The sequence below is a fragment of the Myripristis murdjan genome, chromosome 20, assembly GCF_902150065.1.
Source record: "Myripristis murdjan chromosome 20, fMyrMur1.1, whole genome shotgun sequence".
NCBI classification, from domain to species: domain Eukaryota; kingdom Metazoa; phylum Chordata; class Actinopteri; order Holocentriformes; family Holocentridae; genus Myripristis; species Myripristis murdjan.
The window spans coordinates 12,680,293-12,704,261 of record NC_043999.1 but is presented as its reverse complement, the minus strand read 5'-3'; the positions used below and the strand labels follow the sequence as shown (position 1 = coordinate 12,704,261).

Below are 23,969 nucleotides of genomic sequence, written 5' to 3'. Positions count from 1 at the left end.
GCATGATGGATCTAAGGGTTCCTGTGTCAAGGCCGCCAACAGGCTGAGTTATTCCTCTGCAGGACACTGCTGTAGGTTTGGCAAAAAAAAAAAAAAAAATACAATTTGCACCACAATGGAACATGTCAGCCAGTTACAATTGTTACTGCGTGCTGATTGGATTTATACAACACACTCTCACCCCAGTCAGAATCATGGAGATGATAATGAATGTCACGGTATGATGTGGCAAAACCATAGCTACAGTAAAAATCAATTATCTCCTCACTGTGCAAACACACTCGCAAAATGTACACACACACACACACACACACACACACAACTTAAGATGATTCGCAGAGTGTATGAAATGCCTTTTAACTGCTATTGCTGTTTGAAATGGTCTTTCGTGGGCTACACTTTAATGAGTCAGACCCCCCGGGTGTATAGTATGAACAGATGAAGCCATTAACTTTGATTCTGGATCCAGTCCTGGCTTTTCTTCAGGTGCACAAAGTTAGTGCCTTCTAAGCTTGGGCTTGATGACTCACTCTGGTTGGAACTCTTTAATGTTAGGACTCCAAGGGCCATATGAAAGAGATAGCATGGTTGTTTGAAATTTCAAAAAGGTAAATATAGTTAATGATGTCAATTCCAAGCCACAGTGGAATTAGTCAATTTGATAGCAACAAAAAAGTAAGAGACCAAACAGGAAGGCCCATTTACTCAAGGGAAGGTGCTTAATGTAAAGAGACAGCATTTCCCTCTTCCACACCTGTATTTTGATAAGGAAGAACAACATTTGGTGAGTTTGACAATAATTTGGAATTACATGAATTTCTAAATTTAAGGAAAAACTTCAGTTCCCAGCATATACTAAAGGCTATGCTGTTATGACAATGCAGTACCTGATATATGCTTACAATACTTATTAAAATAAAATAAAATACTGTAGGTAAAGTGGTGTTTATAGACCTCGACCTTCCAAACAGGCACAATGTCCTCTTTTATTGTAATTATGTTGAAGTATTACCCAACTGTTGAAGACCTCATGCATATTATGGTGAGATCTTTATCTAAAAAAAAGATGCAAGTAAAGGCTGAAATTTTAAAAATGTTATTCAGAAACTGTTCTATATTTACAGTTAAACCTTAATTCACACTGAAAGATAAATCAGCAATAAATATGCAATATGTAGTTTGAGTCAGAGTGAAATTTGCATTGAGAAAATAATCTTTGGAGTGACAGAGTGAAATAATCCTGATATTCGTGCAACATGACAGGGTCAGTTAGTCCTATTGGAGGTAAAAAAAAAAAAAAAAAAAAAGAGAGAGAGAGAGAGAGAAAAAAAGAAAAAAAATAATAAAAGAAAGAGACTATGATGCATCTTTAAGGTGACCTGGACAGAAATATGCTCCCTCACACCAAAAAACTCACATAATCCAACTGAGGACTGCCTAACTCCCCAGCAATCCCCCCCCAAGTCTCCACCAAGCTGGCAGATAGATGGTAAAGGCACTTTGAGATGAAATGTCGAGCAGATGGTACTCTGTAGGTGGCACCGGCCATCTCTGATATGGGCAGTCATGCTGGGTGAGACCGAGTCTATGGCTGATTGGTGTCTATCTGACCCACTGGTTGGTTGATTACTGGCATCACACACTGCAGGATACAGCCCTGCCTGGTGTTTGGGTGATGACAGCATTCCTGCACTGTGGAGCACTAATCATTATTGCGGGTTATAACTGTCTGTGTGTGTGTGTATGTGAGTGTGTGGCAGGACACATCATCGTAAGGAGAAAATGACACGGCCACCAGAAAAACAACCTTTGTCACAAGCTTGACATCGGAAGAGATCCCTGGAGGTTGTGTACACTGTCACAAGGGCTGCTGAGGTTCAGTATAAACCTCCAAGCGGCAAATAAACTGAAACTGATCACTCCACCACGTTCACATAATAATAAAAAAAAATCCTGTCAAAAACCTCAGAATTTAATTTGATTGTTCCATATCAATGTATTTTTCAGCATTTTGACAAACAGCGAGTTTTGCACAGCACAGAATTGTAATTTTTATGATCTTGATTATTAAAGGATTTGAGTCAGGCATATGGGTGTTGTCGGGAAGTACTATACACTCTAGTAAAACAATCATGGAGAACGTGTTTTAGTTTAATGCCCAACAGTATATCAAAAGCTGAGCACGGATAGTTTGGAGGTGGTAACTTGCACAGCTGAGCTTGTCCGCTGTGCTCAACACTTACGCTGTCTGGAAAACGACCTCAAACACAAACAGCTTGGTTCTGAGCTCTTTGATTCATTTTGTCAACCACTGGTCAGCAACGGTGGCTTTGTGTGTGTGAGTGTGTGTGAACAATTCTAATTCCATGGCCCAAGATGACTTAAATTACTTAGCAAAGATGCCGATTTTCATTGGTTTAGATGCCATCTGGTCAATTTGCCACAATTTTCAGACAAACACACACACACACACACACACACACACACACACACACACACACACACACACACACAAAGCAAACATTCTTTTCTTTTGCAGATCTGGCATGAAGAAGCTCAGAGACAGGACTGAAGGTACAGAAAATGATCTTTTTCAGTCGGTTACATAGCGACTAGCTCAAATTAATCAAAACAAGCATAACATTGAACTGACATGAAATTGAAATATTTCCACCTGATTGTTATCCTGCACGACTTCATAAAGGTGTGAAAGTGAAAAGTATGAATGTTGAGAAAAGTATCCCGATGCGTAGGCTTATATTTTGGGGGGTAGTTTTTAGCCCCCAAGGTCAGTTCTGATAGTATATTACTTTTTCTTTGAGGAGTAATCTTCAGCTAAGCTATACTGTAGCATACAGTGATCTAGTTGGCAAATCCAGTCAGAGAAATGTGTAGTTTGAAAATGGTATCGTATTTCAAAATAGAAATGCCCGGACAACCTGTCTCTTGAAGAATGCCATTCAGCATTCCCTGACAATTCCACTTAATAGCTGTAGCTGTTATACAGCACAGCGCAGGCAATAGGTATTAGGCAGTGTATTATGCTGTGGATTTCTTCATGCTGTACCGGTCGGTTGCTCACATAAAACTGAAAATAACTTGTTGCAGGGTAGAAGTTGATCGTGCTTTTCAAACAGCACAGCCCACTTCAGCTTTCTGTTGGTCACAGACCACAGACGTTTCAATCTTAAGTTGCCCGAGGTCTTTGACTTTCTACTTTTTACAGTTTTTATTTTCGTTTTTTTATGTGGCTTGATCTGTGGATAGCATCCATGTTGGCAAGTTTACAGAATCAGATTCAGAATCAGAAGTACTTTATTGATCCCTGAGGGGACATTGGGTAAACGTTACGTTAGCAGTGAACACTGCAGCTGGCGATAAATGAACATTTGTTAACATTGTCAACAAACATGGTGCAACAGTATTTCTCATCACTTTGCTTCTGACATACAGTTCACTCCACAGTTACTAGCACCCTCGATGAACTTGGCATAGATTTAAACTTTTTGGGGGGGTGTGAGAGCGAGGAGCCTGTGGCCCACTAATAAACTTTGATGACCTATTCATGTTTGCTATCCTCTTGACAGTGGTCAGCAACAGACTAAATTACTGTTTTATATAAGCGGTCCATCAATCTGACTACCAAGGCTCGATGCCTATTAAATGGATAACAACAGCACAGTGCCTCCTCCAAACTGCACGTCTTTCAGATTGCTCAATCATAGCATGACAGGTATTAAAGTCAAGCATGCTTTAAGTATTGACTCACTCTCTAACGGCAGCGAGCCAAATGTGTTTTTCAGTATCTGAGGCAGAGATAATTTGGCTCCATCGCTAGTCGTTTGTCGATGGCAGACAGTAGGCATGTCACATTCATGAGGTTGTTGTCATTATGGAATACCAATTAAGCGTCTTCGACCTGTACATTTCTAAGCTCATGAAATCAGAGATGTAACATTAGAGCACTGGCATTTTATGCAACTTAAAAAAGTAAAGCCATATAGTTGAATCCAACTGAAAAACACCCTAATTGTGCTACTCAACCAGGTCAAACTGTGTGGCTAGTGCATAAAATGTTTAAGTAAGATGTTTCTGCAAGGAAAAAGATAAGGTATGAAACACTGAACACGTAAATGTTTGCTGTTCATTTCTCACCAGCTGTATCCAACTTTACCTTCAATATTCCAACCATACATAAAATTGATGCTGTAACCCATAAACAATTTTGGGATGCAGTAGCTACAGTAATGGTCTGTTGTTGTTTGTGTGTTTTTTTTTTTTTCCCTCCCCTCCTATTTCTGTACTGCTACACGGCAAGCCCCCCTTGGCTCCCGGCAGCTCATTTTTCCTCCTTCGTTACTGGAGCGAGGAATATTGATGCGTGTCAGCATCTATTGCATTTTGTCAATATGAGACAGCGAAATGAAAATATGAAATTGGAGCACACGGGAAATATCTCCTGACACCCCGGGAGTGGTTGCTATGCTGGTCAAATCTAACTGTCAATTATCAACACCATGCTCGCCCCCTATGCAACACACCACACAAACACAGGAGCAGAATGCCTGATCATGTGTAGTGTTACAGTGCATAAATGTTAAGGTCTGTACAATTTAATCACTGCAGAGGCATTTCAATTAAAACTGCCTGACATTTGCATCAATATGGCACATAACCTGTGTAAAGGCATAGCTGTGATGTCTTCACTGGTATGAGACTGCCACTTCTATGTGATGGTCGATAACCGCTAGCCTTTTTGCTGGTGCTGAGAGCATTCATCACACACCCCGACAGATGTTTTCATTTAGGGATATACAGGAGCATCAGGAGCTGAAGCAGACTGTGTGTGGTTGTATGTGTATTTGTGTGCATGATTGCTTGAGTATATTTTCCATCGGGTATGTGTGTGGGAGTAGCAGGGGTGCGTATAAATGCGCCTGCATGTTTCTGCAAGTGAGGGTGTTTCTCTGCCTACCTGTCTCTCTACTTGTCTCTCTGCAGGGGGGTGTTTATGAGGCAGCTGGGGCCACATGCAGAGGAGAGACAGCTGTTGCTAGGAGGCGTGTGAGACAGCTGCACATGGCTGGGAAAGGCCTGGCCTACAGGCAGGCAGGGAGAAGGCAGGGCAGCAGGGACAGGGGGCCAGTCTGTGCCAGGGGCAGACTATCTGGAAGGTTGCTGCTTAGTGGACAGCGCTGTAGAACAGGATATAAACAAGATGAAGGTTGTGTATGTGTGTGGGCATGTGTGTGTGTGTGTGTTTGTGTATGCAGTATATGACAGTCCATGACTGATAACTTGCTATAGAACAAGTAACTGCAATGTCTATCAAGCATCAGAACAATACTTTTGAGCTCTGACCAAACCTCTGAGATTACAGACATACCTAGAGTTTGCATAGACTTAGAATGGAGTCACAGGAGCTAGACACATACAATATAGCGACATGTAACATTTAAGTGTGTCAGTGTTCATGTAGCTGTTATGTCCACTATTCATGCATGGTAAGGCAACACACCTCCAGTCATTACTGGGTGATTGCAAACATTTGCAGGGCACCTCTCTTGTTACTTTTGCTTCACGATAAAACCTCATTATCTTTTACATGTCAGTACTGTGTCTGACATCCTTTATGTTGCTTCCCTCTGACCCGAGTTCGTAACACAGTATTCGCATACAGATGGGTGAGCAATGAAAAGAAAAACATAAATACATCTGCTCCAATAAATACACAGAATGAGGGCTCACTGAATGGTGTGGTGAGGATGAAAATGATGCAAGTTGTGATGCTACGGCCTTCACAGTCACCAGAACCCAACCCAGCTGAACACCTATGGAAGACAGCACTCTACACCACCATCATCTAAACACCAAATGAGGGAATATCTTGCTGTTCTGGTAGCTTGTGTTGTTGTTTTTTGTTACCTGTCTGTAGTTGGATTAAAGTGTAAAGAAGACCTGCACCATACAAGATTTATTTTGTGTCCAAATAAATCGCAATGTCGATAGCTGTCTTCTTAGAAATGTCTGGCATCTGCATACGTAAACAGCTTCCTTGACAAATGGCTTAATCCGAGGCTTAATAGCAGAATTGTCACATGGACCCAAGTGGATCACATCATTTGCCAAGACCCTTAGGAAATTTCCAGATGCCCCAATTTGATCATAACATTATTTATGCAATTGCAAACAGTCTGAGACTAACTTTCAGGAAAATCCACTGCACGGAGGCTACAGCAGCCTATTCAGCAGAGTGCTTATTCTGCTTATTTAAGCCCAATGGAGAGCCAAGTTTGTTTTGCTTGCTCCCAGTGGTAGTTATGAAACAGATTCACACATTTGTCAAACTGCTATTTTTGCCAGTTTGACATAAAATAGGCTATCATATTGGAAATTTCGCCTGCAGGTTGCATGTATTATCATTCTCGAGGACTAGGCGGATGTGTAACACTAAAAAAAAAAAAAAAAAAAAAAAATGCTGTCATTTTGCGTTTCAAAATTGCAGCTATTGTTAGGTATTCTAATGATTGTGGAGGCAAAAAGGGTGGACAAGTTAAAATGATGGACATAATTCTGATCATACTGAACACATACCTCGTGCACAGGTTTTAAAAAGTGGGGTTCATGAAGCCCCAGGGGTAAATCTTTCATTACACCTGCACGAAAGTATGGCACCTAAACAATTTCATGTTTAACTGAAATATTTGTTCCCATCAGGGACAACGGGACAAAATCATGTCAAATTGGGGGCCATAGATTCATGAAAGTCAACTTGGGGGTCTTGAACATGCAAAAGTTTGAAAGTGGATCACTGGCATTCCCTCTTCAGTGAACCCTGTGAAGTCCACTGACTCTTGCGTGGGTGTGGCTGCAGCCTCTGTCCAAGGTGCTGAATCTTTTCATCCCCGCTAGAGACACACACTTGAGAACCATTACTTACAACAGCGACTGAGGGTTCCTGAAACATCGGCATGTTCTTGGCATTTGGTGCACTTTGCGATTTAGTGTGATTTAGAGCGATTTGGGTTCATCAGGGAAGAGACACAGTCTAAAAATTTGCAGCCTATTTAGGCCTATTTGAGCCATTACAGGGAAAAAGAAGCGTTTGATTTTCTTTCATTTGCGAGCTACTAACCTAGGAGGATACCAGAGTTTGGTCTCTTTTTCTCAGGCACAGGGGAAGGGTGCATTCATTATCCCTAGTTTCCCACCTTTACTTCTACTTGTCCTGACGAGAGGGTGAAAGAAAAGAAATTTATATCATACAAAGCCATTAGTTCAGAGGATATCACTAAAAATATAATGTTAATTGTGTTCTGTTATATTAATAGGTTACTGTTTGCATTGAAGAGGACATTATTACATTGGGTTAGTGCCATAGAGCAATTCAATTTATGATGATTATATGTATGGTGCTGCCAGAAACGTAAAACACATCACTTCCTGTGTGCCAGGGGATTTAGGACATCGGAGATATTCCTGTGAGACTTGGCAGACTAAGTGTACCATTCTCAGCTCTATTTGACAATTCTCAGGGTAGGCTGTTTTTCAAGGCAGGTATTTACCAAGTGGCCTGGTTTTGAAGCCGAGATGCAGAAATGTTGGCAGAGACGGCTCTTGCAAGTCAGTGGAACCACAACCCAAATTCTTGCAAAAATAAATAAATAAAACTAAATAAATAAATACACACATAAAGTCTTTCTCCCCCCAAAAGATATTATGTTCTTGGTATCTAATTTCACTTTTTCTGCTGTGTCCTGTTACGGTGGGAAAAAAAAATGTTACCACATCATATCCTCTTAACATTGCCACTGAGAGGATCTGACATGAGGTTATTTCAGGTTGCGTATGCTCTGTGATTGACAGGTTGCCTTGGCATCACTGACTTGGAATAAAAATGAAAGTAAGCATGTGTCTGTTCTATCCTGACAGAATCGTGACTGTAAAGTGTGCGTTCTTGTGAGACATGTCATTTTTCTTGATGTATATAACTGATCGTCCATGCTGGTTAATTATCACACTTCAAGTACATTATTCTTTTTTGCTGTTAACAATGTTAATTAACATGCACGATCCTTAACAAATAGAACAATAAAAAAAAAGTGTACTAACAGACCTTCACAGGATTCTGCTCTCTTTTTTTCTCCTACTAAATCTACTTTTACAATAGTTTGCCTGCTATTATTTATTCCACTTCTTCACCATGGCTCCACCATTTGCCTCCTTCTGGCTGCTCTGGCTCCAAAGAAATGATACTATGATGGCAAATGCAAACACACTGGCTCCAACACAGCCAGTCAGAAACCAGTGGCATTTACACATATGGATGCTTCAGATATGACGGCTCTCAGTCTATATCGTCCAACACATCCAAACGATGAAGGTGTATGTCAAGAGCAAGCCTTAAGTGCATCTATGTGTATCTGTGTGCATGTTTACCTATTGGCTTCTCTGGTTTCTTCCTTGTGTTGTGGAATGCAAAGGTACATACAAAGTCATAGCAAATCAGTGTGTCAGATCCTGTGGATAGTGCAGGGTCCTTTGTCTTACACCCATTGCCCAGGGTCACTGGTGCAGCCTTGACTAGAGAGAACATTTCTCACATAATGGTGCATTTCAATACCTCCGTTGACAATGTCATACAAGTGCCTCATGCTGTTACATGCCTTTTTCTGACATTACTTGCTTACCACCCACACATACTAGTCATAAAAGTCAAAGAATATACAGTAACACACGTGGACAAGCATGTGTTCACATATCCCCTACTGAAACACATACAGTGTTCACCGCATTGCCACATAGTTAGACTGTTGCCATGCTATAGTGCTGCAGCCTCTCAACCAAGGGCCTTATTAACAACTTGAGATGAGATAGTTCTTATGCTGGGGTCAAGCCACCTGAGACCTGATTAGGCTAATAAAGCAGATCCACAGGCATGTACCACACGTTCATTTGGCCAATTAGGAAGGTGACAAACCCAGGACATATTCTCTGTGCAGACACTCAGAAATCTCATGTTATGATAATGATGCAAGGGAGGGATATCGCAACTGTACTGCAAAGAAAAAAAAAGGAAAAAAGAATCAAGAAAACTGGATTTCAGGACTGAGCATCAGTGCTTACATACATGCAGGCTCTAATAGACTTACCTTGAACATCTACTGCTGTCATTTGACACTGATCGAGTACAAGTGATTGAATCAGGACGATGCTCAACAGCTACATTCTTTGAGATTATAGACCACAGGTGCACAAAAAGATCTGCAGCATTCTCTCTCTCTTTCTCTCTCTCTCTCTGCCTCTCTCTCTCTCTGCGTGTAGTGCAGTACTGTATGTTAGTGTGTTTGAATACATGTACATATCTGCGTGTGTGTAATAGCATTCACACAAACCTTGTCATACCCTATTTGTTTCATTACTATATCATACAGCTTGATAGTAACAAGTGAAAAACTTACTTTTCCTATTATGCCATTTCGCTCTTGAGCCATTTTGCCTTTAGAGCTTGTTCATTTGGGAGAAAATCCAGTTAAAGGTAAGTTAAGGTAAACAAGCATTTCTTTAGAGGAATCGAATGGAGAAACAATCTTGTGGACAGATCTGCAGTAATCACGGGCAGCTGCTAAGGTTCCTAATTTGGAGAGCAAGTGCTGATAGTCTGCCTTGCTGCCTACCTGAATGGAGTCACTGTTGCTAATAAATACTCCTGACTTAATGAATACCACTAGAGGGCATTATGTAAAGAAACAGGGGACTTCAGCCTCTAGTAGCTTTTGAATCAGTTTAATGTTCCCAAATGGAAAAAACCCATAGAAACATGTCCTACTTAAAGCACCTGATAAGGTAATGTAATTTGGGAGTATACATTAGGAAGGGAGCCTTGTAATAGTTTGTGTATTTTTCAGCTCAGTGCCTGCCTGAATAGTTGATGGCCCTGCTGACTGCAGCTACGATAGCATCATCATAAAAATCACTGAGGAATGGCTGAGGAGATTACGGAGACTTTAGAATGTGAAACACAATTCAATGGAATTGATTTTGGTGGAAGATTTTGACTTTTTTATAGCAGGAAAAATTGCTGCCCAGGGTTTCCTGAGGTCATAACTTCCAAAGCTTTCTCTTTGTTCGTGATTGCAATTTTCAAACAGTGATTTTCCTTAGGTGTCATGATTATGAGAGAGAACATAGCCTGAATGCCAGCGGTGATCGCTGCTGCCAGAAACAAAAGGTGTACAGTCTATACAGTCCAGCAGCACTTTGGTGGTGATGACATGTACATTTAATTAACCATTAATCAGTATTAATGTGAGTTGATGATGATCTGATCACCTTGCAGTGGAAATCCTTTGGGTTATGTCTGTCATTTTCCTATTTCTTAGTGGTGTCCAGATGCAGTCTTCTGTAGCTAGATGTCAAACCATTCAAAGGCCATTTATTTTCCTCTGGTATGAAAAAAACATAAATACATTTCACAGACCTGAAAAAACTGGGAAAAGTAATCCATCACAGTAAACATGCTGCCGTCTTTATATTTATTTATTTTTTCCTATATTTGTTACTCAAATGTAATCAAATTGCTGCTTATCATCATATCGAGTTTTTTTTTACAGTATAATTGTCACAGGATATACATGTTAGATCATCTAGGTAGATACAAGACATATGTAAAACTGCTGGGATGCTATGTGAACTACTGCTGGACACTAGTCAACAGATGGTAACAGGCACTGTATTTTAATGTCCTCCATGGAAAACGCAGTGATGTTAAGGCTGGCAGTGCACTGGCTCCAGGTGCTCCTGATCCACCTGCTCAGTCTACCAGACACCCTGCGTAAGCACAGCCAGACAGAACGGAGGTTAAGTACCACTCCTCTCCTTTGTATGAAATGAGCGACTGTGAACTTTATGTATGAACACATACAGTGTATTCATGTCTCTGCGGTCTCTTTTTTTGTCTTTGAAAGCAATCAAATTTCAAAGTTTGATGGATGATATTTTGAAATTTTCTCTTGGGGAGACACAGAAAAGTCAAACCCTGCTGATTAGAAAGATTTGCTTCCAAATTTAGACTGCCGTGACACAGTAAACTGTGCTGCTTTCAACCCCTGTCAATTCCACAACACCCCAAGAACTCATTTGCATCTTGTATAAGATCTGATATGCATCTCGATATGCTGTCAGGATAATGAATAATCCTATCAATCCCTTACAACTTACATTTATGTGTTCTCGTCATCAACATTCTGTTTGCATTGTGATCGGATATCATTTTGATCTCATTTAATCTTAACATTATTTGCTTTGCTAAATTAGCTGTGGCTATTTATCTAGCCAACAAAATCCTTGCCACGCCCCACAGAAAAAAAATATTTATTTGGGTTAACTGAGCTGACTTTACAAACTACACTTCAGACTCCATACCTGATTAAACAATCTGGATCAGGACATCCGGACAAGGTAAACACAACAACCTGTAAATCTTGTGAAAACACCCTGTAAATACAGGCACAGCACACAAAATGTGATTTGATCTGACAGATCACACCCAATTATGATCAGATTCACATCCAGCCAGGTGAAAACAGTGTGTTCACACTAGTGACAAAGTATCAACCCTCAGGGCATGTCATCACAAGGAGTGTAAACATACTCAACACACCTCTTGGTAGAGAGTTACTGAGGAAAAGCATGTTGTATTGTGCACACAAAAACTGAGATGTGATGACAATGTGGACAAAATGCAGAGGACACAGATGCCAGTGCAAAAAAATGTGATACAATGATCCTTATGTGGATCGCATGCAGATTTTATCCTAATGACAAGCATAACTTAGGTCTGATAGTTACCTGACAAGATGCTAACAAGCTGACAATATCTAAACAAAGTGTGAATAGCACAGGAAAAAATATCTTCTATATTTTAAGACAACTTGGTGATAAGACAGGACATGGTTTTGTTTTGTTTTGTTGTTGCTGCTAAAATGCAAGGCGAGCACTAAGTGCAGTGAACATCACTCTCCTTGATACTTGCTACCTAGATAATGGGGATTGTTCGGCTGAAAATCACACACCAGAGAAAGAGCCGGCGATGTGTGTTTTGAAAAGGAGGATTAACAGTTTATTAGTGCTGCTGATACAGTGCAACATAGCTAAAGTAGACCCATGTTCAAAATAACGTGCCCAAGGAAGCGCCTGATAACACGTCACATCCAAAATGCACACCGACTAAAGAGAAATAGTTGAAATCAGGGTGAAGCCATGTTCAATTGTGAGTTCCTCTGTGATAACAGGCTTAGAAATGAACTGAGCCATTCTCAGTCACTGATGCTGAGAGCCGCGGCCCTCCAATATGGCTGCCAGAGGTTGCTTTCCCAGCCCATTCCTCAAGGACTCCATGTCCTCTACGTGTTTGTTCCAGCTCTACTGTTGTGCACCTGATCCAATTACAAGCTTAATACTGATTGGCCGAGCAGTTGAAACAGATCTACCTGAACAGAGCAGGCAATGAAAGTGTATCATTGAGTCAGGAGTGCAGGGGTAGAGCTGGAACACTTACAGGACAGAGGGTCCTTGAGGACTGGGTTGGGACCTGCTGCCAGGTTCCATCGCCTGAAAGGCCTCTAGAGATGAAGAACCCTGCAGCTCATCCGCCCATCATGTAAAGTCATCATCAAAATTCATCTCCACACATGAAGGAGTAGGGTGAAAAAACGAAGAAACATCAGATTTATAGCGTAAGTTTTGCAATGGCACAACTTTTACTTAATTAGATAACTCCTAAATAAACATCAGACATGATTTATAGAAAAGGAAATTAACTACACCACAACAAAATCTGATATCATATCTCACCTCCAATTAACTGACATAAATCTGGCTCTTAAAAATTATAGAGCTGTGGTAAAATGCGCTGTTAAAATTAAATCTTGATTTATGGGAAGCGAACCAAAGAATATTTGACTCGCTAGCTCTGGTGTCATTATCACCGACTTGGAAACTGTGATTTTAAAATGTTGTATTTTTGTAATACTGCATGCAAAGTTACACAATGTTATGACTGCAGCTTCTAGTGTATTGGTACGGTAAGCGAATGAAGGTGTGTGTGTGTGTGTGCATGCACAAGTGTATGAACCATCTCTTTTCCTAGGTGCCAATTTCTTTCTTTCCTTTTTTTCCTCAGTTGAAGGTGACATAAATCACTTACTTAGTGGGAACTCACATTCCACCTTGAGAGCACCTAGTCCCATTTTTATCAGTATTAATGGTTGTCCCCTTACTTAGCCAAAGCTATTTCACACTTGGTTAGGTAAGGTATGAGAACGTCTCCTTGGCTGTATATTTAGCTGGGCCTTCCTAAATATTTTCAAGATCCCTAATCACTAAGCAAAATCTGCCATGTGCACTAACACACTATGAAATCTTGCAAAAGTGATTTAGTTTATTTTCCAGTATCACACATCTCTCCACTAATGCACCATGAGAGCTGTGGTGAGGCTCTAAGAGAATTCTTATTGGTAAATGTTCAATAACATCCCGCTGTTCTGCTCTGATCACACACTCACACAAAAAAATACACGCTCACACACCACACACACACACACACACACAGCCCAAACCAAGTAAGCTCATCGTGAGAATCATGAGTATCATAAATAAATTTAATCTGAAAAATCCTCATCTTCCTATTTAACTACTGAACACAGTATATGGCTTTGATGTGAAAATATCATTTGAATAAGCTCTTAACTTTTTATGGTGCTTCATGTTCCAACATTTGCAAATTCTCATACAAGGTAAAGCCAGCATTTATTGCAAGTTGGCTATGCGCAGCTGCCGCTGGCTCTAGTGTATCTTAAAATGTCCCATAAACACATTAAACCCCTACAGAGATTGTGTTCTGGCATGATGAGGCAACGTTCAGAAAAAAAGGGAAGCGAATTCATGGGCTAAATTGCTAATAACACAGTTCTTACACAGCCACTTCACAGAGGGGGCTGAACTAGATTTCACAGCAAAGCCTGAAAATGATACTTTCCAGGGCAGAAGCTTTGCTGGGTAGCTATTGTCAGAGTTTCACAAAGCTAGTCTTTATCCCTCACCCCATGTGGCCTTAACAGCGGCACTATCAGTGCCAGTCCCTCTGTCCTTCCACACACTCGGGGAATGTGAGTCAGTATCTCCATTACTTCCTGTCTTCCTCTTTAACCCCCCCACTCTCTTGCCCCTCTTATCCTCTTCACCCATCCGGCTCACTTACACTCACATGCATGCAACCAGACAACCATGGATACATGCTTGTACATGCATACACACACAAACACACACACACTCATGCACACACACACAGTGAGACACACAGAGACAAGAGGCAGGCTCTGTGCCAGGAGGTAGGCATTTGCTATTCCATTCCCATTACTAAATGGAACATTCAGCTTGCCGTCTGGGTCACATCCTTGGATGAGTAAAAATGGCAGGGGCAGTAAATGCATATAGTGCACTTATTATCTAAAATAAGGCCAGGAACTTGCCCTGCCTCATACATGAATCTGAATTTTTGAGGTGAAAGGTTAAAAAAGGCCTTTCAAAGCAAGGGTGTCATTATCAAATATATATTAAAGTTTCTACAGAGTTTTATAACAATCAAAGACTCACACAACCACACAATTGTAAAATGCTTACCAATACCAATACGAAAAGTTATTATCATTATCATAACTATTTTGACATCCCTTAAAATATGAAACAAACTATCTATCTATATATCTATCTGTATAGAGAGGGATAGATAGATCACAAAAACAGTGTTGATTCCTGTTAACAGATGTATTAGGAGCACACTGGAGGACATTTCATGAAATATAAGTGCATCATGAGTTATCCATTATCAAGCCAGTTATAAAATGATAGAGCCAGTTCACTGCTATTACAACAATGGTTTGTGTAATATAATCCAACTTAATACTATGTGTACATCTTCCTGGATCTCACAAAATAGTCTTTAAATCTAACAGCGCATGAAATGGAGTCTTGTAGTCTATCCATTGGCATGAGATTTGACCAAATATTCAATATCACTTTGACAAATTTGAGCAGTACATATGCGTTGTGGGTACATTAATGCAGAATTATGCTGGAAAAAGGAAAAGAGGGGAGTGAGCGGTTTCAGATAATTACAAACCCAAACACACTTGGTGGCCATTTAGGCCTAAAGTATTTCTAATTTCACAGGAGTGATCAACCTTGCCGGGACTCTTTTCTTTCTCCCTGTATGTGGTGAAGTGCTTGGCTCCTTCTGGACGTCTACGACAGTGATGATGAAGTGTTAAACAGGTTTCTGCTTCGCACTCCGTCACTCTCCTGTCCGGATGACTCCAAGACTCTTCCAGGCAGTGGAGCAGAGCTTACAATATGCCACTGGACCATGAAACAGTCAAGTTTGCCCTCGAAGCTGCTCATATACCCTTGAGAAAACACTCTGGCCCGCGTAATTTCAGGATATAAAATCTGACTTCAATGAGGGTAAGACAATGTGTTTGAGTGCACTTAATACAATGATGGCAAACATTACTTTGGCAGAAATAATGATTTACAACAGCTTTCTAACAGGAATATTGTGTGTTGTGGCTTCCGTAAGTATTAAGCACTATATTGACCAGGTCTATGTCACGCCATACTGTTCATTTACTGTGAAGGTCAATTGAAAACATTTAATGTAATTGTTAAGCCCTCTTTCTCTGGCGGCCAAGGGCCGGGTAACATTACCCTTAAGTGTGACTGCAGGTGTAATCTGTCAAATGGCCCCCTCACAGTGAGTCATTGGCTGAGCACTCTGATTCAGCCCAGACCCCTGAAAAGCCTGTGATTAAATGGGAAGTGTGACATAACTCTTGTTTAATGGTAGAAAAACAGCAGTCAGCGTGTTGGCATAAAGCCTGCCCCACGGAACATAAATTCTGTTTCCCCACAGATGCTGCTTGTAAAAGGTCAGCATGACTTTGAATCATTTTACTGTTGAAAATTAAAAGGCAGAGGAGGCTAATCCATTGTTTTCATTTGTTTGCACAGCCTAACGTGTAGCATTTGTCAAGACGAGCCTGGGGTTGTCATCACAGCGCGGTGAAAAAAGACAAACAATCAATACAGCTGATCTTCAGGGAAGTGTCATTCTTTATCTATGTGCGGCTTTCAACATGCCCGTGCTCCAGCCCTTCACATGCAAATCAGCCAGACTGGCCTGATCAATAGAATGCATTAGGGAGTTGGCTACTCATAAGCTTGACCCAAGTGGCAAAATGTATGCTTATTACAAAAACATGACAACTGAAATATTACAGCCGAGAGGATGTAATTGTGGGTATCAAATTCCGCACACACCCACACACTTGCAAACACACACACACACGCAGCATTTGGCTATCGATACTTCCTTGTTGGTGGCAGCAAAGCAAAGTACAGGACAGCAAGAGCGGATTGAAGGTGGAGGGGAAGTGGGGAGGGACAGACAAGGTGCTTTGCAAACACACGCTATGCTGATTTCAAGCCATCGCTGTGCCAGCACCTCAACACTCTCACTGCACCTTGATAAATATCACTGGGTGTCAGTTGTGTATAATACAGCACAAGTCAAAGTCGCTTCATTGTCAGCCTGACAGCCAGACCTTTAAGAAAAAGCACAGCAAAGCATATGACATAAAATCGACGTTACCCAGTGTCCTATTCAGCACAACCGAAAAGGGACAACAACTGGGTGACTTATTGGGAGTGATCGACTTTTCCCTTAGAGGATGCAATGAATAATTCTCTTTTACCAGGAGAGGGGGAAAAAAACTCCCCAAGGGTATTGAACCAAATCGTCTTTTCTCTCTTCATTAGAAAAAAAAGTCTGCAAAGTCTTATCAGCATTCTGCATTCTCTGCCATTGGAGCTCAGATAATTGATTATGTTTAGGAGGTTCACTATTGGATATGCTGCGTCTTGGTAGTGGAAAGAGATATAGCAGTAAATTAAGTTTACCTTCCCGGGGCAGAGTTAGACAGAGATTCACTGACCTCCAAGGACACAGAGTGAAATTGAAATTACATTAAATAAAAACTTTCATCCAGAGGTATTATCCCGATTGGCTATGCTACACATCTGTATATCCCTCTTAAAATAATAGAGGTATGAAACAGGTTTTCATGTTATATACAGTTACAGGCTACATTATATTGGGTCATTTAATACTGCTTTAGTGAGGCAATCGAAATGAAAAGGCTTTACCCAGTGACACTTTCCCCCATTTTCATACAACCTTTTTTTTTTTTTTTTTTTTTTACTTTTTCACAATGCACATTTACAACTAGAAGTCATTTGACTTGTAAACAAATTACTGAGCTCACAAATTGCTTTCTAAATTGCAGCCATGTAAGAATGTGCAACATATGAATTAGCAGGTGCATTCCGTTCAGCTCCAATTGGTCTGCCAAATGTAGCACTAGATCTTATTTATTTATATATTTATTTATTTATTTATTTTAATTGAACTGTATGCCTATCATTGTTGCATTCTTTTTTCCTCTGTCACACTCCAAGTCCACAACAATGGATTAACCATTGTCCTTGCACAGGTAGTGCCCTTTAATAAAAGCTTTTCTTACAGTCATGGCTCACAAAATCTTTGACCATCCTTCATTTTGCCTCTTGGCACTAGAGTAGCCCTCCAAGAGTGTCAAGCTGTGCGCACCACATGCGAGTGGCATTGACAGTGACTTGAATCCACCACTTTCGACTTGAGCACCACCAAAAATCCCCCCACCAAAAAAACCCCTCAGTGCTTCAAATGAAAGTCCCGCTGACAGGATGCAATTTCACATGCAGCCAAAAACAAGTTGTGGTAAAGTGGTGCAGCAGAAATTGTCCGAACCGTCCTGCTCTTTTTTGGCCAGGAGTTAACTACTTTCATTCCATTTCTATCCTTTGTGAACAGCAGGGATTCATGGCTTTGTTGTTGTGGACTTTGGGGTAGCAGGGTGGCAGTGTAATAACTGCTCTGTCCTGCTGCTCCGAGAACAAGCTGAGACATCTGGAACACACACTCTTCTGTGGGCCCGGGAAGGCAGAAACACTCAGACACACATGCGGAAAAATCCCTCTCCTCTCGATAACCACCAAAGGGAAGCAGACATCTCAGAGCACACTAATTACTGAATCTCAGGCTGGTGGAGAAAATGATGGGGCACTTTTATGGCCTGTCCAGTATGCTGAGACATTTGCTTTATTGGGGTGGTGGGGGGATCTCAAGTATAAAAGTTCAAACACTGTCTCCTTTTCTTTACAGTGCAAATACTTTTTTCTGTTCATGAGCATTTCTGTTATCACAGTCCACAGGGGGACCTTGGACGATGAGGGAGCTATTAAGGAAATAAATAAGAGCCTGTGCAGACACTTAGCTTGATCAAGACCAAGCATTAAATAATTACAGTAATTCACTTAAGTTTCTTTTAAGCTGTATAACGATTTTCCCTGTTTCCCTCCTGCATAAAATTGATCTGATGAGGACGACCAAACAAACAACCTCTAAATTAATTGGGATTCTCTCCACCCCATCGTGCTGCATATATCTGTACCGGAACCGGAGGAAATCTTTTAAAGAAGAGGAGATAAGTCAGATGCAGGGAATAAAAACAAGCCTTTACAAGCTTTGCACCTGCCTCCACCAGAGCAGAAACATTGTTGTAATTGAATTGAAGGAGACTGCTACACTGAGAAGAACCACAACCACCAACAACTGAATTACTGTGCCATCATGCCCTTATTCTTTTCAAAGAGAGAACAACACAAAGAAAAAAAAAAAGAGCATGTGTGTGCAAGCGCATGTGTGTGTCTATATGTCTGCACATGTTGAGGTCAGTCAGCTGTAAAATAGATCAAATGTGGGAAAGGGATGGAGGAAATAAAGAGAAGAGATACGTGAAGCCGGAAAACCTAAGGTGGACATCACAGGACATGACACAAAGTTAATCTCGACAGCCGAGGCCAAGCAAGTTTGGGGGCCAAATCCTCTCGGAATTGGATCGCATTATCTTTCTAAAGTGGCTGACGATCGCCATCCATCTTCCAGAGCTGCTGTCCTGAGGCAGAGGCGAAGCCGTGGAGTGCGCAGTAATCACAGTGGCGTTCTCTACCATTCTACCAATCTCCTACTCCTGGTCTTGGATCAAAGGACCCATACTCCCTTTGAAGTGGAAGGGCTGTCCGCTTTGGGAAAAAGGTATGCTTCTTTCCATGGGCTAATGAATCAAATCCTCCTCCTCATTATCTCCCTGTGTAAAGGGAAATTGCAAAACAGCGCCGGTCCTCTCGGTGGCTTTCTTCACCGCCAGTGAAGGTAAACGTGAGCGTGGAGTTACTGCAGGTTTTTGGCCCCATAAAAGTCACAACAAACTTAATGGGCAGAGGAGGAAGAAAACCCACAGCTGACATTAACCCTAAACCAAGAGCGATGGTTGTGACTTATGAGGAGACATGTAATCATCATTAGACCAGAAATTATACATGTGCATAACTTATAATGATTAAATAATTAAAAGCAAATTTCCAAACGATGCAGAGTCATTCATTAACAAGATAACTTCACATAATGATAGTGGTGGCTTTTGTGTGGGCTGATGCCGCACATATTAATGGAGCAATTAAAATGGTAAATTCCAGATGAGCTTGGCTAATAAATATACTGTTATTAAAGGTAATTATAGTATGGAAGGTGCAGGATGGATGATCATCTTTCTCATGTGGATAACTTGGCCTGCATTCAATCAACAAGTCAACAGAAGTCCATCCATTTCCTGTAGTGATGAAAAACAGGGAAACTTTTGCAAACAACCAATCATTTTACCACACTTTGGTTTCTTGTTTCCCTAAAAACGTGATTTGGTTTTGTGATTGACAATTCCACCTGGCAAGTGTTAAATGGACAATAAGCTTCCCTGTTTGCGATAATTTCTAACTGAAAGACCACATGAATAAAAATCCTTCAAACGATGCGTGTGCAATAGTAACAAAAATCATTAATCATCACTGGTAAGCTCTGAAAACATTTTTTTTTTCCAAGTCAGTTTTCGATTAAAGATTTCTACCAAGCTTTATTTTGGACCGCTCCAAACAACATAATGTCATGAAAAGCAAAAAGCAAACAGCAAAAACATAAAAATCATTTTCCTGTTGTTGTACAAGAGCACTACACAGATGGAACTAGAGCCTGTCGCTCTGTCCCCAACCTGACAAGCAGCTTGCTGTATGAACACATGGTTGGCCCTGAACTGATCACATTTAGCCACATCGTTACTTTTTCCATTTGATTCAGCTGGCTTTCACATGGCTTAAAGAAAAGTGAACCACAGTATGTAAACCAAAGTGATTGTTCTTATATAGTAATCATCATAAAAGAAAGCATATAAAGAGAAAACATTCCTAATACACTGAATATCTTTAATTACACTGTAGAATTTGCTTTAATGTTTATTAAACCAGAATTGGAAACCCTAAAAAAAACTTAAGGGACAAAATCTTCTATCCAAGTATGGATAATTTCATATCTTGATAAAGAGACACAGCACAACACAGTATGTTTTCTGTAAATTTGATGAAAAAAAATGTCTATACAAATTAATCACATGCGGCATGACTACTTTTTGATGATTCTGTGAGCAAAATACAAATGACAAGGCTCTTTCTCTTTTCTCCTTTTATTTGGAAGTGACATTGAACAGGACTGAGGTTTGCTTTTGCTTTCAGCTCTTGCCTTCCATGTAGCTCACATCTTTTGGCTCTCCCTGCACTGCCACTCACGGTGTGTTGTGTTGGAGGCTGACATGGGAACGCATCTGCGGCAAACTTTGCAAAGCACCGTTTTCCAGTAAGTGTCAGATTTCTTATAACCAAACGACGTCCAAATTGCAGAAGTACCCCCCTTTTTAGGTTTTTAAGGTCCTCATCTTGTCTTGGTTTGGAGTCCTGTGCTGCGTTTCATTTGTGGTTAACTTGCCCTTGTTGACTTCCCTCCAGCTCTCTTAAAAAGACTCATTTTAGTTTTTTTTTTTTTTTTTTTTTTTTTTTTTTACATTCCAAGACATGTATTTCAAATACACGACACACTGTATGTATGACAGTTGCTGTAAGGTTTATGTTTTCACTCTGACAGAGCCAGGTCAATGACTCCCATACACTTTGAGCCTTTATGCCAAGCTAACACAAAATGCTGCCCATAAGAACTGAACCACTGGATGCACAGAGGTGAAAATCTTGTGTCAGTCTGGGGAAGTCAAGAAAAGGCTATTTTGCACAAAACATTGAAGAATTCCTTTAACCACAATGCATTGCAGTTATCCATTATTTCCTGAGGCAGCGTCAACTTGGAGAAGGGGCGAATGATATAAATGTAAGTAAACAAACCAATATCCATATGATTACAGTAATCCTATGGGGATTCAACCAGTCTGTCTCATTACTTATTGTTGTATACCTTGCCTTAGAACGTTTGTATGATATATGAATCACAATCATCCGTGGAAAACATCACGGCATGACTTCCTTGACTTGGCAGGTGTTTCTACCTGTTAAACCACACATAACATCTGTTGTTACATATTACCAAGGGCTGAGGAGAAGTTAACAAGAGGAAATTAAACAACTAAAGAAACGCAGCCTTGTTCTGTATGGGAGTGTTGTGAGGGGTTTGGTTCTGTGTCCTGCTTCTCCATCTTTGCCATTTGAGTGTACGTGTAGTAATGGTGCATTCAAGAAAACTCAGAGCTCTAGACTCAGTGATGCAAAATACTGCGCTAAAGTGGCTTTTGCAACGCCAGTGATAGAAACAATAGAGGAAAATCTCAATCGCACAGCCCTAATCTGCATACTTCATAACATCACAAAGGTTGATTTCTCGCGTTTTACTTTCAAAGTAACTTGCTATAATCTACTACCCTGTCACTGAAGGCTCGATGGGTTTTGTTACCCCAAGCTTTGTCAGACAGTCCACCATCAATCTAAGTGGATGTGTATGCCTGTATCCCCATAATAACGCCCCTGCCTGTAGAGGTCAGCCAACCCTGCCTTATCATTATCAGTGTAAATCTTATTTGTGCTGGGGCAGATGAAGTTTGTCCTCTATGTGATAGGACAGCCGAGATAGCTGATTCATGATCCGACCGTACAAGCCACAGGTGAGCATAACTGCCACAGATGCCCCTTAACAGTCTGTCATGGCTGGAATATGGGATGTCACATGTACTGTAGAGGTCTGGAGATAGTGGCTGTGGTCCGGAATGGGGTGATAAACAATAAGGGGAAAGTTATGATCAGACACATGCTCTTTTATGACTGTACTCCTGGACAGCAAACATACAGCATCGCCATGGAGATAGTGGTCTAGCTTGGCAGCTTTAGTGAGGCCGCAGATACACAGGCTTCCTCCGCAATGACTTTGAACAATAATATTTGTGGCCTTTGATGGGGCCTTACAAGAGGACATGGCAAGTAGATTTTATAAAGTTTCCTCTATCTGAGCTGGGCAAATCTGCATCAAACTCATTAGAGCAAAATGAAGATCAATCCTGCTCTGACATGAAACAGGTCTGTGCAAAATATAATAGCTAGCAAAGGTAGAGCTGGCTGCCACATTTTTTTGGTTTATGACTCTTATACTTCATTTTTGTGAATTCATGTAATGCTCTTTTGTCATTTTACATGAGCTATAGTTTGTAAAACACCGTGCAAGACAGAAAAGGACAATTATCTTACATGTGCTATATCCTATCAGTGATAACAGAGTTGGTCCTCATGGTTAAATATCCCGTCTGGTCTTGAATATGCCTGAGATACAGCAACACAAATGACTGATGATGCATATATCAGATGAGAAGACTGTGTATGGTTTTTGCCACAGACACAGTAAGCCGCATAGTTCAGATCAGCTCTGCAGCAACAGCCACTGGTGGGCTAAGGTAAGGGATCTGTATCAGCTGCCTAACTGGTTGTGTTAGACCTTGGATTGTGCTCTGCTTATCCTGTTTCCCTCATTTGATAGGATTAGCTTCAGAGCCAGAAGTTGCACAGCAAATTTAGTTTCCTCACGCCTGGCCCTGAACCACACTCCATCGAGCTGAACTCCTATTGGTAATAGAACTGTCATTTCAACAAAAAAAATAAGACAAGGGGTGAAAGGTGGAGTGTAAGAGGATCAGAAAGGTGCAGAGAATGCATCCCATAAAACAGTTTTTTTGTGTCTTGCTCTTACAGGGCAGAATAAAGACCAAAACCCGATGTGATTATATGCAAAATGTGACATGTAATTTTCATGATAAGTATGTTGAGGAGAAAGCTGCCTCTCTCGCAGTTGTGCTTTCCAAAGTAAACAGAGACTGAGCTTGCATAGATGGACTGAGAATGTCACACTGAATTAGCCTTTAGACTAGTGACTGACAGCAGGCAGAGTTCAGCTCTCACCCTCATCAACACAATTGCCTTTCAGTGGCAGGTGGGCAGAAAGGCGCTTACAGAGATAGGTTCAGTCTCACCCACAGCAATGGAGTCAGGCTTAGCAAAAGAGACTGGTCTTTTCATTTGCCATTCCATTCCACTCTTAAGCCTCCATCATTGCACAGTCATGATCTGTGGTAGCATAAAATGGAAACATGATTTTTTCCCCCCATTTGTAGGCTGTATGGTTAGTGAATAATACTGCAGTAAACCATGTCCCCTGACTGAGCACACAGGAAAAAAAAAAAAAAAACAGATCATGATTTGTTGCTGCCATCATGTAGGAAGTTTTCACCCTCAGTATGTCAGGATTTTACTGGCAGCAGAAGAATTTCTTTACAATTCCCCTCCATTTACAGCTAAAAACTAGGGACACACTTTATTGAGACCCAGATTGCTCAACATCTGCCTTTTTGGCCTCGCATTGCCTGGAACTTGTTACTGTTGTCTGG

General features: G+C 40.8%; 1 long non-coding RNA gene across 5 annotated transcripts in view; it reads right to left on the bottom strand.

The window, feature by feature from the left end:
- The window catches only part of LOC115378551 (uncharacterized), a 172,966-nt gene that overhangs the window by 19,442 nt on the left and 129,555 nt on the right, over positions 1-23,969 (bottom strand). For 2 of the 5 annotated variants that reach the window (XR_003930139.1, XR_003930140.1), the window contains one exon: positions 4,976-5,195. The exons of the other annotated variants lie outside the window; for them this stretch is intronic. This is a non-coding gene — a long non-coding RNA (uncharacterized LOC115378551). The remainder of the gene's footprint in view (positions 1-4,975; positions 5,196-23,969) is intronic. 5 annotated transcript variants of the gene reach the window in all.